The sequence below is a fragment of the Strigops habroptila genome, chromosome Z (assembly GCF_004027225.2).
Source record: "Strigops habroptila isolate Jane chromosome Z, bStrHab1.2.pri, whole genome shotgun sequence".
NCBI lineage: Eukaryota > Metazoa > Chordata > Aves > Psittaciformes > Psittacidae > Strigops > Strigops habroptila.
The window spans coordinates 70185682-70202249 of NC_044302.2; the positions used below are offsets into that span (position 1 = coordinate 70185682).

At 39.2% G+C, this 16568-nt stretch overlaps 1 protein-coding gene across 49 annotated transcripts in view; it reads left to right on the forward strand.

Annotated features, from left to right (window-relative positions):
* The first annotated feature begins 1612 nt into the window (after positions 1–1612).
* The window catches only part of PTPRD (protein tyrosine phosphatase receptor type D), a 1245299-nt gene continuing 1230343 nt past the window's right edge, over positions 1613–16568 (forward strand). For 46 of the 49 annotated variants that reach the window (XM_030512140.1, XM_030512189.1, XM_030512144.1 and 43 more), the window contains exons 1-2: positions 2564–2622; positions 2891–2998. The gene's annotated coding sequence lies outside the window, so the exon portion shown is untranslated. Of the gene's footprint in view, positions 1684–1726; positions 1799–2217; positions 2308–2563; positions 2623–2890; positions 2999–16568 lie in introns of those variants that run through there. The other 3 variants (XM_030512143.1, XM_030512142.1, XM_030512141.1) reach the window with 3 other exon arrangements.

Sequence of the window (16568 nt, forward strand, 5' to 3'; positions counted from 1 at the left end):
TTTAGCCTCCTTTAAAATAAATAAATGGATATATAAAGAAATAAAAGGGGGGAATATTTTTGCACTTTTTTTTCTCCAAACTCTGAATCTTCGTGTTTCAAACTAGGTCAGATTGAGTTTTGGCCTGAACCTTAAAGAATGCTCTGTGCCAGGTGTACCAGGAGCTCTCCATCGCCTGTACTCTTTTAAGGTGCTTTGGGTTTGCGTCGGGAAACCTCGGAGCTGGAATAACCCCTGCAAGCGGCGGTATATCTTCTGTCACTTTTAGGATGGGAAGCTCCTGCCAAACCCTTTTTCGGGGTGGAGGCCGAGTGCTTGCCCTGCGGTGACCAGGGGGCGATCCCGGCGCGCCGCACCCGCGAAACCCGCGCCCTGCCGGCCGCGGGGCTGGGGTGGTCCCGGTCGGGCAGAGCGCCCCGCTCAACCACACCGTGGGGCGCAGGGAGGGTCCCCGGCCACGCTGTCTCCGCAGCCGGAGAAGATGTTCCACCTTGCAGCCTTCGCCAGGGGCCCCTTTGGCGGCGCTGAGCTTTTGGAGAGCCTTAAAAGCCCGCGAGGTGCCTCTCTGGTTTAACCTGGTGCTTGAGCGTTGATACGAGCAGGTGAAGCAGCAGGGGACCGGCAAGCTAGGACTGCACAGCTACGGGTTGGGAAACGCTTATCATGGAGAGAAATCACCTTGATCACAACATACCGGGGGGGGGGGGGGGGGATCACCTCTTAAAACCCAGAAATCAATAGGAGGTAGCCGGCATGCTGAACAAAGTTTTATTTTAGTGCAGACGAAGTGTAAATTAAAGAAAAAAATAAAAAAACCCCACCAAAACCCAAACCCCAGAACACATACAAAAAGAACAACAAAATCCCTTTTTTAGTATTTCATAAGCGGTTTAAGGTCTGTGAAGAACATTTGCGCATCGTTGTGAGGAGGCAAATCATTGCAAATGTACCTCTTGGAAGACAGTATTGACCACCGTCAGAGGTACCTTTGTAAACTAAATCTCGATGAGGTCTATTTCTGGAAAAATCTTAATTAAAAATAGCGGACACACAAAACTGCATTCTAAACAAAAAGACGGTCCCCACCCATCCCCCTCCGCTCTCAGGCTGTGTAGCGTTATCAGTGGAACTGGAAATCTTGGAGCAACCACCCTAGCAGTTGGCTGCACGGAAGGGGCGGGGGGGGGGGGGGCTCCGGCGGGTCTCATTGCTGGGAGATACTTTGAGGGCAAAGTAAAAGTGCCATCCGGGAGCAGAGCTCTGCTGCTGCCGCCGCCGTCTCTGAGATGCTACAGTATCAGGCGGAGAAGAAAAGAAATGAGTTTGGAGTTGATGTACACGCCGGAGCAGCAGTAAAAAGATATAAGATATCGACATGCTCAGCTGCATCTTGTTAAAAGCTTCCTGCGGGTTGGCAGAATGAAATCTTTATTTAAAACACACAAACTATCGTCAGGGGAGGAACGGAAGGGAAAACACTAAAAGGGCCAAACGCAATGCTTAACCCACCGGTACAAGCGAGAGAGGAGAAACGAAGAGATTGGTTCGGGGCGAACGGAAGGCGGGGGGGTGGGCTTACACCCTCCTCACAGCCCAGCCGCAGCAGCCACCCGGGGACTCAGCGTCTCCGCTCAGCTTTGGAGAGGGACTTTGTCTTTGATGATGATAATGATAATTGCTCTGGTAGGGGAAAGGGACGTACTGGTATCAGCAGCAGAATTTATGGTTACACTTGGGTGTGAATAATAGGGAAACGTGCCTCGCCACCACACCCACAGCAGCGCTCTCTTAAGTGGTGGTAATACTGTTATTTTATTATTGCCAGCCGGTGGCTTTAAAGGTGCATTATTTTAATGCATTATTAATTCTTTTCCCAGGGAGAGGAGGAAGGTGGGGACAGGGATTATTATTATTAATAGCGAGGAGCTCGCTCGCTCGTTCCCTTCGCACACGCCGGGGAGCGCGGTGGGAGGAGGCAGTGTCGGGTGAGGCGAGCGGCGGAGCGCGCCCCGCTACCGGTCTCGCTGCTGCGCGGCTGCGGCGCGCACACGCGGGGCTCAGCGTCGCCTCCACCCCTCGCTTCCCCTCCCTCTCCCCTCCAGGCCCCAAGCCCCCAACAGCCGCCGCCGGACGGCAAGTTCCGCGGGCGGCTGGCGGCGCGGTCCCCGGCCGGAGCGGCACTCCGCGGCCGGCACCTCCCCATCCGCAGCTCCGCGGCTCGGCGGCCGCCAAAGTTGCGGCGGGGGTAGGGGGCCGCCGCGGCTGCTGCTGCTGCTGGCCATCAAGTGGCTCGTTAAGGAAATGCAGGTGAGCGGGCTGAGCGGCGGCGGGGGGCTGCGCGGGGCCCGGCGGGGAGTGCGCCCCCGGCCCAGCCCTCCCCGTTCCCCGGGGCCGCCCGCCTGCAGCTGGCGCGGCTGGGCTCGGAGAATGGGCGGCCGCCGCGCCCGCCATGAGAGCCGCTCCACCGCTCCCCGCACTCGCACAGACACACGCACCCACCCCCTCCCCGCTCCCCCCCGTCCTCCCCACCCCTCGCTCCCTCTCTCCCTCCTCCCTCTCCTCCTCGCTCTTTCCCTCCCTCCTTCCCTATCTCTCTGCCGGCCTCATCGGAGAGAGTTGCAGGTACCTTTTCTCTCCCCTCCCCACCAGCCCCCTGTTCTTCCCCCCTCAAATTTTAGGGTGCAAGAGGCTCGGGAAGGCTTTTTTCCTTTTTCCTTTTTTTTTTTTTTTTTTAATTACTGCGAAAAGAAGAAAAAATCTTGAGAAGGGTGACTTTTTTTCAGGAGTCTGGTCTGAAAGCAGGGGTACCCCCAAGCAGCTAGTGGTAGCGGCGCTGGATCCCACCAAAACAGAACTGCCTGATGTGGCATGTGCTTCTCTCTCTTTGCAGTTCCTTCTGGGCCTGTGTGGACTAGGGGCATAACGGGGCGCCTGACTGGCAGGAGGGGAAAGCGGAGACTCCTTCAGGTTTCCGAAGAGGTCCGAACGGACAGCATTAGTAAGTAAATACTCCATGCTTGGTTTCTGTCCCTATGCTCTCCTGTTTCTCCAAACGTTTTCTTAGCATATACACTCACATCTTTATATATATACATATGTTTGTGGGTATGCGTGTGTATTTCTGCTTGTAAATCACACTATTCTGGTCAGAAAGGAACTTGGCTATGATAAGTTAAACTGCTTTCAGTGGAAAAAGTGCAGGAAAGCGGTTTACTCACCTTTTATGGGAGAAGAAAATTACAGGTGAATACTTGCGTAGAGAACCTGAGGGTGTCAAGTATTGTGTAATGTCTACCTTAGTGCGAGTGTAGGTATGTGCCAAATTACAGGCAAAACCTAAACAAAGAGACGCTCCCTCAGGAGTGGTCTACAGCACTGTGTGACCTGCTAAGTAATGCCAAGTGACAGGGCATTCAGTTTAGTATAAAATGTGCATGGATTATACATACTAAGAATGTTTTGTCTAGATTCAGTTGTAAGCATTTTTAGTCCACATCCTGAAGTTATTAGATTTTTCATGAAGTTTTTTTATCTATAAAATGTTTTTTTTTTTTTTTTTTTCTAATGAGGATGACAGTTCCAGACAACAGCTTTGCTTTCTAAGTGCTTTTAAGGAACATATTCAAAAGTACTGGTGGCACTTCTTTAAATAGGTGAGAAAGATCTAGGGGAAGCAAAAAGATTAACTGATTTAAGAGGGCTTCATGAATAGTGGGACTGAGGTTTGTTGGCTGGGCTGTAGAGTTGACAAAGGTACAAAGACCAAGTAAAGGTATGACATGAAGAGTCTGCTGTTAGGTGTTGTTTAGCACTAAATATGTTTGCATCTGGGGAGGAGAACTTTTGCAGGCATTATTTCTCTTGGGACAGTGGACCCATTATCGACATTTGCTGCATCTCCGGTGGAGGAAACAGCTAGTATTAGTAGTTGAGGATTAACTGTTTCCTAGGTAGAGGAAAGAAATAAGAATGAAAAGTATATCAATGAAAGTAATTGCTCATGTTTGCTAATATCTAAATAAAACCTTTGTGTTATGTCAATAGAAATATAGTTGAGTCAGATGTTTTGAATGTACTGGAAGGAATCAATAGCATTTCAGCATTTTTTCTCTATTCCTGCCAAATGGACTTGGATTTAAGTTCTTCATGTGTTATTTTATCTCATGTAGGGATAATATGGTTTTGAATTCGAATAAGTTAAACTTACTTCTTTACAAATTCTTGACAAATTTGGGTTAGTTTACAGTACAAATTTGAAATAATAAATGAGTACTGTAAATAAACTATGCAATTCAATTCCCTATGATGTTTTTACTGTTCACCTACTCAGAATTAACTTGTGTCCTTAGAAGCCATTAAACATGCATTTACAAGTGTATTTTATTAAGGAACTCAGTGTAAAATTAATGTTGCATTTTCAGGTGCAATTCAAAACCAATCACAACTAATGAATGTTGCCAGGAGTGAAAGTTTATTAGGGCCAAATTAAATGCTTTTCTGTGTGAAGTAAAGAAATTAGTTTATGTCACAACAGTAAAGGTAATTGGACAAAATTTGTTTAGGAAATTAATGGGACAAGAGCAGGAAAGGCTAAATCTGCAGTAGCAGAAGGATAACATTCAGAGTCACTTTCAGGTATTCATAATCTTAAAGCTAAGAATAATTATAAAGCATATGCTGCTGCAAGTTCTGAGGTAGTGAATCAGGGTGACTTTCATATCGTATCATTTATGACAGGAAAAAATACCCGATGAACTTCTGAACTTGAAATAAAAGGGTAACACATCTTCTGGCTTATTAAGGAATCCTGCTGTTACTGTTTTAGTACTATAAATGTATGTCAGTTAAAAACAGAGCCTTCCTCTTTTTTTTTTTTTTTTTTGACTAGGTAACATTTGACATGACTCATTGGTGTGTTGTACTCCCTGTGAGTAGAGCATTAAAAGAATATATCCAGATAATTTCCATGAAGTGTTCTGAGACTGCATATAGAGAAGTTTATTAGGTTAAGATTTCTGTTCTGCTAGGTGGTCCCAAACATGCAGCATGCAGTGTTGAATGCCTAACAAAGTGTCCATTTTTTAAAGCAAAAGATTAAAATATATATGACTAATCAGATAGGAACTATATTGTTTAGTTTCAGTTGAATAACATCATACTTAATGGCTTTATTAGTTTGGAATATAGTCTTCATCATTTGTCTTTCGGATTTTCTTTAAATCTAGGGTATGACCTGGCAATACTTCAGTATCTATATGAAAAATGACTTGACACATACTCTGCTTTTGCTGTAATTACTCCTTGTTACTGTGTGAAATGACCTGAGTCAAATTGTGGCAATTAAGTTTGATACGTACTATATTTGATCATATATGTATGTACAGTCTTGATTGTAATTGTTGATACAGGAAAATGTTGAATCAGGTCAGTCTAAAATTCAGAAGAAACAACAGGACTTTAAAAAGACCTCTTGCTGTGAATATATGAAGTTGATAGAATAAAGTTGCATATGTCAGCAGTGGTGTGTTTTATTATGCAATTGTTCTTGTTATTCAGATCAGATAATAGCCTGATGAAATATATAAGCAGTCTGCGGGGAATGAATGATTAATTCCTCTAACATGTGCTTATTGTATGAATTCTTACTAATAAAATCTTACATAGTTGCATAAGTTTGCAGTAGATAAAGTCAAATAGCGTTGTCTTTATTAATATTAATTACTTAGTATACCAGTGTACTACCAAACTTCGTAGTCATAAACTGTGATGGAAAAAATTATGACAGAGTATTCATTCTTTGTTATATGTAGCTTTTCTGAAGAAACTGACAGTACAGAAATAAACATGATGCTTGATAGCACAAACTGTTTTGAAATGGTGTATATTATAATTATCAAATAATACACAGATGTTTTAATCAGCTTGGTTTGTGTGTCTTATTTTGAAATTTATACAGCATTAATAACTTTTATATGTATGGATTCTAATTGTACAGGTTCCAAGTACTGTAACAAGTTGGATAAACTAAGATATCCTTGGCTAAATTGGAGAACAGGCCAGTTCAGCATTTTGGGAAAGGTTACTGGTACTTTTCATCAGTCCAAAGCTTGCTTAGCGTGAAAACAGATTGGTACCTGAATCCCACATATTTAGAGTAAGCTTAATTGATTTGGTGTCACTTTGAAGACCTTGTAGGCAGCAAATATAAATTTAACAGTGGCATTTATGCAGATGATCTGTAATTTAGGGTTGGATTTTGGTATCTGTAGTCAAGGAAGGTAGGTTTTTTTGTTCATTAGTGGCCACAGGAATTCTAAGGAAACCAGATGGGGAGAAGGAAACATTAGGGCATTCTTAAATACTAAGAAATAAAGGAAAGATGTCCATAGAAATATCTCAGAATGTGGGCTGGAGAATGCCTATTTATATGTTTTTGTTTGTTGTTTGGTTTGTGGCAGGTTTCTTTTTTTGTTGTTTTGCTTGTTTTTTTCCCTGCATACTTGTTATAAGGTCATTAGTGCTGGAAGTTTCTTGAGGAGCTTTTATGCTCTCCCTGCTTCCAGACTTTCCACTTCGCAGTTTTGCATCTATAATCCTAATGGAAACCATGATAAAGTTAAAAAGGGGTTTTATGTCACAGTGATAACAGAGTGATGACACTAGGGTCACATAATATTGACAAGGAGTGTGTTTGGTCTATAATTTTTTGGGCGATGAAAAATGTTTAGTAGCAAACTAAGTTAAATGGATTTAAAATTCCAATCGGAAATAAGCAGTAGGCATGAATGAATTCACAAACAAGAATTAAATCTACTTAATAATAAAGACTAAGAGAAGGAAGTGTGCACGCAAGATCAGGCAAAAGGAATGCATAATGGGAGAATTTTTTAGCATTCTTAATGCCATTAGATGCTGTCTGATTTTCAGTTTATCTGTTCTAGTAGCTTCTTTAATAAGCGTCAGTGTAAAACAATGACAGAAAAGTAGCAATAAATGGAAAATTGCGGAGAAATACCTACTTTTATGGTCAATATGAGGATTGAATTACTCATCTATTTTCATTTGTTGTCAATAGTTGCAGAAACTCCTATTTCTCTTATATTTCTATTCTATTAAGTATGCTTTATTAAGTGAAAATTATTGTGTGAGAAATCTCATTTTTTTTATATTCTGTATTTCTGTACTGTCCACTTTATAGCTGCTTCTAAAAAGTGGATTTTTTTGTCCATGCAAAAACTTAAAATCTAGTTGAATAAGATTTTAGCTGAGTGGAGACTGCAGAATCTGGTTTATAAAATCAATTTTAGAAAATTTATGTCAGAAGTACTGTAAAATTTATCAAAATACTATATATGTTTTAAATTTATGCTGAATATAGGAGTGCTTTTAAATGCCTTTAAAGTTGTTTGAAATATTATGGTGCTTTTCAGATTATGCACTTACATTGTGCTGAAATGTAAAATAAAGGTTTTAGAGAGGTATTTGAAAAAAGGGATTTCTGGATTTGTGTGTTTGCAATATTAAGGCTTTGAATAGTATGATGATTTTTCTTAAGAATGCTGTGTGGGATTTTTCCAGCTTAAGCAGTATGAGTGCATGTACTTACCAGTTAAAAAGATAGATACATATTATAGGTCCAGTAGTCTGCTTTCTGTATACACTGGGTGTAGAAAAACACTGTCTACAGCAGTCAGTCCTATGCTTAAGTCTCATCTCTTTGTGAAAAGCTGGAAGGGTGTTTAAGATAACTTCTTCAGTATGTCTTGCAGTAGCTTTTCAAAAGGTAAGGTAAACATTTTAGCGCATATGGTGCATTCTGCTCTTCTCCTGAATTTAAAGTGAGAACTGTACACAGTGGCAGTCAAGAAATTACTGTTTCTCCAAGCTGCTGCTCTTTATTTGGTTCGAGAATACCTAGCTCATTTGCTAAGTATGTGTAACAGTGCCCAGCAGTGAAAACCTAAATGCTTATGTTTTCTGCTCACAGTGGAAAGATGAGTTGGAAAGGAAACTGTTTCAGCAAGGGTGATTGTCTAGTCTGTAAATGTGAGGACTCATGGTTTAATGGGATGTGGGACTATGTAGCAGTTCTAGTTATTTTTGGAACTATGTGAGTAAGGTAAACTTTTATTTCCAGAGTGCTTAAAAAACCTCACGGCTGGTGAGCTCCTCGCAGGTGACAGAACAATTGTTTTATGATGATTGATTTAAGGTGAACAACCTGAATAAAGGTCCTCTGGTGGCAGCAGGTTGGAAGTGTACACCAACCAGTCTTCTGGGAGCTGTAATTCCTAAGGTTACTGCAGCAGAAGTAACTGCATAGGAACAATTGCATCTGCTCTAGTCTGGAAGTGATTGTTAGACTCTAATGCAGCAGTTTAACAGTCAGTGTGGGAGTATGTCAGGGAAAGTAACATGGCTCTAGCTTTGAGGCATTCTCTCTCCTTTCCCTCCTTCCTCCTCACAAACTCCCCTCTTCTTCCTAGGGGCACGAGACACAGTCTCATCAGGCCCTGTGTTACGTAGGACAGTGTTTATAGTAGTTTATGTTCAGCTCTGTATTTTCCTCACTCTCCTCGCTCTTCAACGCAAAGTGGTTGTCTTCTAACTTCAGCAAAAAAAGTTCTCCACATTGTATCTAGATCTAACATACCATGTTAATTTAAAGTCTAAAGATTTTTTTTTTCTTCCCAAACAGGAGTTAAATAAGAACATTTACAGTACAATTTTTAAATTTGCAGTGAAAGACTTGATTATAACCTTAAAGTCTGGATTTGTAGTCGACTTCTGAAGAAATACAACAAATTTTTACTACCTGCACATATGTAAAAGGGAGAACAGTGATGTAACTCTTACTTGAGTCGCTACAGAACTACTGACAATAACAAAAGATAAGCGAAAATGATGCCTGAATTGCTGTCCATTTGGGTAGAAAGACATGAGGATATTCATCACAACAATTTAAAAATGACAGAAGAAATCCTACAGGATTCAATCATCTTGAAAGATTTTCTTTCAGATTGAAAGGAATGTGCCGTGATATAGAGTTAGGCAAAGCTCAATGGCATCATCGGTTCCCCATGGAAAGGATTCAAGGAGGAGAATTCATATAAGCCGTCCGTGTCTTCACAAGTTGCTTTCCTTTTCTTATTGCAACCATGAGGTTGCCAGATGGTATTCTCAGACTTCTTCAGAGCTGGAAAACCATAGGGAGTGCTGTCTTCATCAGAAATCACAGCAGTATCATGAAATTACAGTTGATGCTTTTCTTCATCTATGTTTTCCTTAAGGAAGTGTGTGGCTTTTTGTTGTTATGGTGGGTCTTGAACATAGCAGAAAAATGGTACTATGCTCATGCATTAGCAGTATGAACTAACTGTCAGTATAGCTAGTATATTAGAGTTCATACTGTAAGAAGTCAGACTTGAAACATGTCTTGAGACCTATAAAATTCCTGTAATGGGAGGAATATGCTGGGAGATGCTTGATCATTAAATCATTATTAGATTAATGATGTTACATTACATTAAGTTATCTACATACACTAGTGGAAATATTTGAGTAATGTACTAAAATTTCTCTTTATGAAGAAATTTAGTTAACTTTTCTATACTTCTCTAATTCTTTGCAAAATTATAGGTATGGATAAGTAGTAATAGTGAATTTCAAATAATGTATTACGTATAGCCTGTAATTTGATTTGTGTCTGCTGTTCATAGAAATATTCCTAATGAGAAGTTGTACTAATCATTGGTATTCCTTTGCAAACAGAACTCTGCCCAGCAAAGCATGACATTAATTTCAAATTTGACATTAGTAGATTTGGGCTGGCATCGTTAACGTACCAACTGGAGTAGTTAGAATATATACAGGAAAAAAAAGAACCAATGCATTAAGACAGTGATAACCTATGTTCTCTTCTGGATAATTTAGCCACTACTTCAGTTTTAAACACAACTATTCTGTGAAATTGTCATCTCTCCATATGAATAAAAGATACACAAATAGCTTTTGTCAAACAATTTAAGTCCTAATTTTTTTTTTTTTTTTTTTTTTTAATGAATGCAGAGCAGCTAGACTTGCAAAGCTGTGCAAATGCATTTGCCTGATTTTGCCGAGCATAGGCTTTGAAATGGGCCATATGTTTGACTTGACTCCTTTTTTTTCCCTGTGAACCCAGTGTCCTCTGACAATTTGGTGAAGCTAAGATCAGTCAGTGAGGTTGGAGATTCTTTTGTCAAATGCCTCAGCTAGCAAGTGTACAATAGATCGCAAAGCTTCAGGAGCAGCCAAAATGTATGTAGGCCACCAAACCTGAGTAATCAAGTACTGTTAACCATATAACCACCCCTATATCCATGATACAGTCTTCTGCAAAATGAATTTATTTAGTGATAATTGGGTCAGCAGCATAGAATAAATATTATTTGGAAAAATCGATAAATAACTTCAAAGCAGGGTCAAAATATTTCCTTCTGCGTTTTTAGGACAAAGTGCAGTGGGCTTCCATTCCTAATCAGAATGCATGATTTCTCTCATTTTAGAATCCCTTTCCTTTGAGAACTCCCTGTAGGTTGTTTTCTGTTCTAGGGTTATTGGAGGAAAGTGATTTTTGTATTTGGCACAGCAGTAGTAAGTTGTGTTGCAGCACCTGTTTTTCTTCATCAACTGTAGGTTTCAGAGGTGTCTATAGGTGTGGAAATGAAATCCCTGGATGTTCCCATTTACATATTCTATATAGAATCATAAATTGGAAAGTATCCAAATATATTTGTGCGCAGAATCAGCTTTTTCTTTTCTCAGCATGGAGACCAGCCTTTCCCTTGCTGGTCTTACCCTTCTTCATACACTACCTCTGCAGAAGACTGGCACATAGTTAAAATGTATGATTATTTTGAAATTAGCTCATAACTCAGATTTCTGTGCCTTCTCACAGATTCTGATAGTGTCCCTTTCTCCTTAGGTGAGAATTAACTTTTAAATAGGGTGATATCCTTAGCTTCCTTACCTTGTTTTTCCAATATCAGATGTTTCCTAATGTATTGTGAGAGGTAAACTGACAGTGTTCTGCTGGAGTTATGGAATTAATCAAGTAGATATTTATGAATGTTGGGGTGAGTTAGATGTATTGCTGTCTTTGGACAGTGCTCAAGTGCAGTTGTATCTGTGTTGGTTGGCTTTGAGAACTTACTGGGGGTTGAGAAGGAAGCCCATGAATATTCTATCTGTTCAGTGTTCTGCTGATGTTATTACTCAGTGCTGAGCAAATTGAAGAAGGCATGAATTGTTACATTTATTTCAATATTTGTTATTTAAATAAGTTTTTGTAAGAAAGTGCAATATATATTCCATTGTATATTTTAAAAAAGAGATTGTTAGAAGGTGCTTTAGGAGGAAGGAAACGGAAGCAAAGTGAGGGTAGAAAATGAGTAAGTAACGGGAATGGAAGAAATCCTCAGCAATGAAAGGACGCCTGTTATTCAGGTCTCTGGTGCAGTGTCAAGTCAGATGACACTTTTTTAATAACTGGGGATGAGATTTAGTTGCCTAACTGTAGGTGGCTCATGCCTTTTTAGGTGCCTTGAGTATCTTATCTGCTCAGCCCAAGGCTACTGTTCTTCTGTACCATACAGGTATTTCAGAAAGGCAAGAACATATAAAATTGCACATTTAACTGTGTTTGGGATTATGAATTGCACATGTCTGTATTCCGATGTTCTATCTAGAACTTTGCCTTTCCTCCTTGCCTTTCCCGAAGGCATGGATTTTTTCTTGTTATGCTAGTTATATCTGAAGCTAACAGAGAGAGCTCCCTTAGTCAACACTTGTGCTTAACTATTGGCATAATTAGATTAATTATATTTTGGAGACATCCTAGAAATCCGGTCATGCAAGTGTGCATCTGTGTGTGTTGTAAGTGACATCACCCTTGTCTTCATATTCTGAAACAAGCTTATCTGTTAGTTTTTGTTTCTTTTGTTTTAATTTTTTTCCACTTCTCATATATGATGCGCAGATTGATGGAGTCCAGGAGTTTATGCTACTAATTATACTCCATCCACAGAATCAACTTTTGTGCTTTCCTGCACTGATGCTATGCTGGTGCCTCTGAGGGAAGGCACAGGGGCACTGCAGAAATGGTGAACTGTGTAAAGTCACACTGCCTTTTTCTTATTTGCTGCTTTGGTAGGTCACCTTTTTCTGTTTCTTGGAAAGGACCTAGGGATCTGTGTAATATAATTATGCTGAGGTGAGGTGTGTTTTTTCTGTTTTTATATTATTAACATCTTGACCATTATACAACCAGTAAAGATTACTGACAGTAATATTTTCTTCTGGGGTCAGGGCTATTGATTTTTGGAGTATAAGCAAAGCTGATATGATAAATCTCATCGTAATAATTCTATTTGGATTTAACTTTTAACATCATTTTTTTCAGATAAAAAGTTTGCAATACATTAATATGCATTTGCTGAAGTTATTTTTATATTATGTTCATTAAATGATGGTTGCAAAAGACATTTCAATTGTTCTGCTTGATAAAGGGGTATCGGGAATAACATGCAAGAGAGACTGCTCCTACAGATGGAGGTCTCCCTCTGTAACGTATCTAACAAGGTTTTAGAAGGGCAATAGAGTAGATCTTGTTTGTGAGCCAGGATCATTTTGCATAAACGGAAGATAAAGTGATCTTCAAAAGTTGTCTTAATAATCACAAAGAATAGAGCAGTTTCATGATCAAAGAAAATTCGAAGAAAACCTTAGTGTATATAATTTAAGCTGATTTTATTAATATATATTGCCTTAAGCAATATTCCATACCTGCAAGATGGTATTCCAGCTGATGCAAACTGTAATATCTGTTAATGGTGTTTCACTGGATGTCTACATTTTACTAACTTGGGGAAACAAAACAGAAACAAATTATGCCAAGTTGAGATTTTCGTAACCTAACCTCACTTCTTTGTCTCAAAAAGTGGTACATTTGTTGTTACTTACGTCTGAATCTTATAAAAGTTGTGATACAGATGGAAATTGGGGAATAATGAAGAGAATGACTAATCATTATGATGATAAAAATTCTGGTGATGCCTTATGATTGAGAGCGAGACCACATTGTAAAATTCAGAAGAAGTAGATTTTCTTTTTTTTTTTTTTTTTTTCCTTGCTCAGTATTCAAGGAGAAAATACTGGAACAGTGAACAATGCTATGTTTTTTATTTTTTTCTGCTTTGCTATAAAGTTGTGATTTTAGCAGTGTTGGGAGGGAACTAGATAGGAATGCTGCCTTGCAAAGAACATTCACAACGACAGTTCTGTATTAGTAACTTTTCTCCTGATTTGTAGCAGCTAAATCTATTAACTAAAAATAAAATCTGTAAAATCAGTTCTCACATAAGCAGATACAGTAATTTCCAAAGGGTTGTTATGTGATAATGGCTAAAATAATGTTAACAGTGATCTGAGGTTCTTTCACCCAAGTTTCTTTGGGGCAGAAGTATTGTGTTACTGGCTTCAGCTTGAGTTCTGCTTTTTTTCTGGTTCAGTGAAGTGTTATTTGGTGGCGTGTTTTTCTTTTTTTTATTTGTTTGCTTGTTTGGTTTTTTTTTTGGTGTTTTTTTTTTGAAGGTGGTATGTATCTTTTGAGGGGAAGGGGAGAGCGTGTGTTACTGTCCCATCATGCCTGTTGTATTAATTTTGAATTGCTAAATAGATATTTTAAGTTACTGCAAAGTACAGTATACTTTTATCTTCTTATTAAACACTTTCTGTCATACATTTTGATTTCTTTGTCTGGGAGAGAGAGCAATGAGTCTTGGTAGTATGTGGCTTGAACACAATCTAGACACTTTCTTGAAGTGGAAAATGGTATAGCTGTGAAACCTGTTTTGTTGTATTGCAAAGTTAGTTCTTAATAATGCTATCTGAAATTTGCTGCTGATTTAAGAAAAGCTAAACATCTGAGTTAGTTAATACCTCGCTTACTTGGACAGAAAGTTTTTTAACCTTTGTTTATAGCAGGAGACGACGAATTGAGGAGAGAAACAAGCACCACTGTCTGCTTGTGTACTGCTTGGCTTATGGTGAGGACAGAGGCATACATTCTCTTTGCACTCAGGAAGAATTTTCTATGGAAAAAATTAGATTGATCACTTGGGTCCATCTCTTTCTCTGCCTGTTGTTACAAGATGAAAGCTACAGAAGCTTCTTTCGCGGTTAGGAACAAGTATTCAGCTAAACCAGAGCTGATTTGAAAACCTGGTTTGGTTTCCCCTTCAAGGGGTCAGTGGCTGCTCATATGCTGGAGGCAGGCCTGTGTCCTGTTCCATGGTGATGGCTGTGGTGGAGTGAAATGCTCCAAAAGCGTGTGCTAAGAACGTAGATGAAAAATGCCTCTTTCCTGTGGAAACTTCGAAATATGATGATCATTTGACTAAAGCTGCTGGTAACTAGTCACGTAAAAAGAAGCATTATCTTGGTGGGAATTTGTGAAGGCTATCTTCTTCAGCTTGTTTATCTTGCCTTCAGTCAAAGTTGGTAATAAGGTGGGAAGTAGCTCAGTGTTCCTCTCTTGAACTTTGAGAAGAACAAACCAGTTGAAGAATTACGCATGTGTGTCCATTATGTTTTCCGTAGTTTTTCTTCTACCGATATCCTTATACAAAAGTTCCTTTCATGTTTTTTTTTCCATTTGTACATGTTCCTATTATGATAGCAAAATATGTAAGTGTAATTTGATTTTTATCCAGTGAAGCCCTGCAGGAATGAGAACTGGTAAAACCTGAACAGGTGTTAAAAAAATTGTATAGGTGTCTATTCCTTGTTATGAAAAAAAAACCCCTAAATTCAAGTGTGACATATGTGTTCAGACATGAGTGGAAAAATAGTTGAAGTGTTAGTTTGATTATACTTCACTGAACATCTCTCCTAATCCCTATAGCCCTTTATTTGCCCGCAGAGGAACTACTGTATATTTTAAGTAAGAAAACAAGAGTAGTAGGGAGTACCAGATTGGGCAGTTTTATGAAGCAAAGATGCCCACTCAGGAAGAGCGTGGCACTGCTAGGCTGTTACACTACTTCTAATAATTATCAGTTTGTGCTTTTCTGTCAGTAAAGATCTCACAAGGAAGGCAGTGGACAGGAACCTGATGGACAGGCTACAATTTTTTTCCCTCCCCCAGGGGTTAGGAGTCAAGTCTATGTCTTGTCTTTTTTACAAGGAGGTTGGGGTTTTTTTTTTTTTTTTTTTGTCCCCCTTTTAGTAACTCCACAATGCATTTTAAACTCTAGGTTGATTATAAATATACAAATTAGTATGGCTAGTATATCTCAGTATCTACAGGCAAATCTTACTCTGAAAATTCCATTGAAAAAGGAAGGTACTATAATACACACTGAGTAAAATAAAACTGAGTATTTTTTCCTAAAACGTTAAATTGGAGTCTTCATTCAATTATGTATCAGCTTTAGAGTAACTCTTATAAAGTTGTTCTTGCTGCTCACTTTCACGATGGTGTTTGAAAATAATGTTTTCATAATTAGAGTGTTAGAATTAGTGAAAATACAGGAGAAATCTCCATAATTCCAGCAGTGTATATTCCAAACTGAGATTATTCAAGCCTTTCTGGTAAATTTATATTAATCTAAGTACTAATTGTTTAATTCTTATATTCTTAACGGTGATCAGTAGTTATTTTTTATTTGGAGAAGGCTATAACACGATTTTTAGATATGCTTCCAAGGAAAGACTGACACATGGTATGCTCCTCTTCCCCCCCTGCTGCTATGTAATCACTGGAAAGATTCCAAAAAGTGGCAATTAAAACGTGTGCATGCGAAACACGTCATTAACATTAAATATAGCAGTGTGAACTAATTAATTTCATTGTGCTATATTAATCAAATAGTTGCAGTGGCAAGCAGAGATGATATATAAGAAGAGCCAGCGGTACTCAGGTCCTAAGCTACTATTGTACATGCAGATATGCATCTTACAGGATAATAACCTCCATGTTAACCATAGGACAGCTGGGACCAGCTGGCATTGTTACTGCATTGTTGGCAAGAGTACTTTTGCATGTACTGCTTTTATGCAAGTTCATCACCAGCTAGAAAAAATAAGTTGTCAGTCAGAGTTCACACATTTTGGGTGAGTGGTTTCCTCTTCTTCACAACGGTATATGGTGCAGGTATTGTCAAGTCTGTAAACAGAAACAGCAAAACCTACCACCTGCTGCTGAAATAACCATTAAAATCTGTTTAAATAAGAAAATGTGATTGTAAAACCATACCAACTTTGCATAAGTATAATGGAAATATGTGTCAGAAATTGCTTATTGGGAAAGGAGCTGGATTTTGGAAGTACTATTAGATATATTAAAATATTCCTTTCAACTTGCAAAATCACCAACAAGGAGTAACAGAAAATGGTAGAAGGGGAGTAAAGTCTTGCTTGGATATACTGTCTCATCAGCTCAATTTTAGGGTGGCCATAAAAAGAGGATAGCCTTAATTATGGAAATTGCTACTAGAAACCTCTTATAATGTTTGAATAGGATTGCAGTT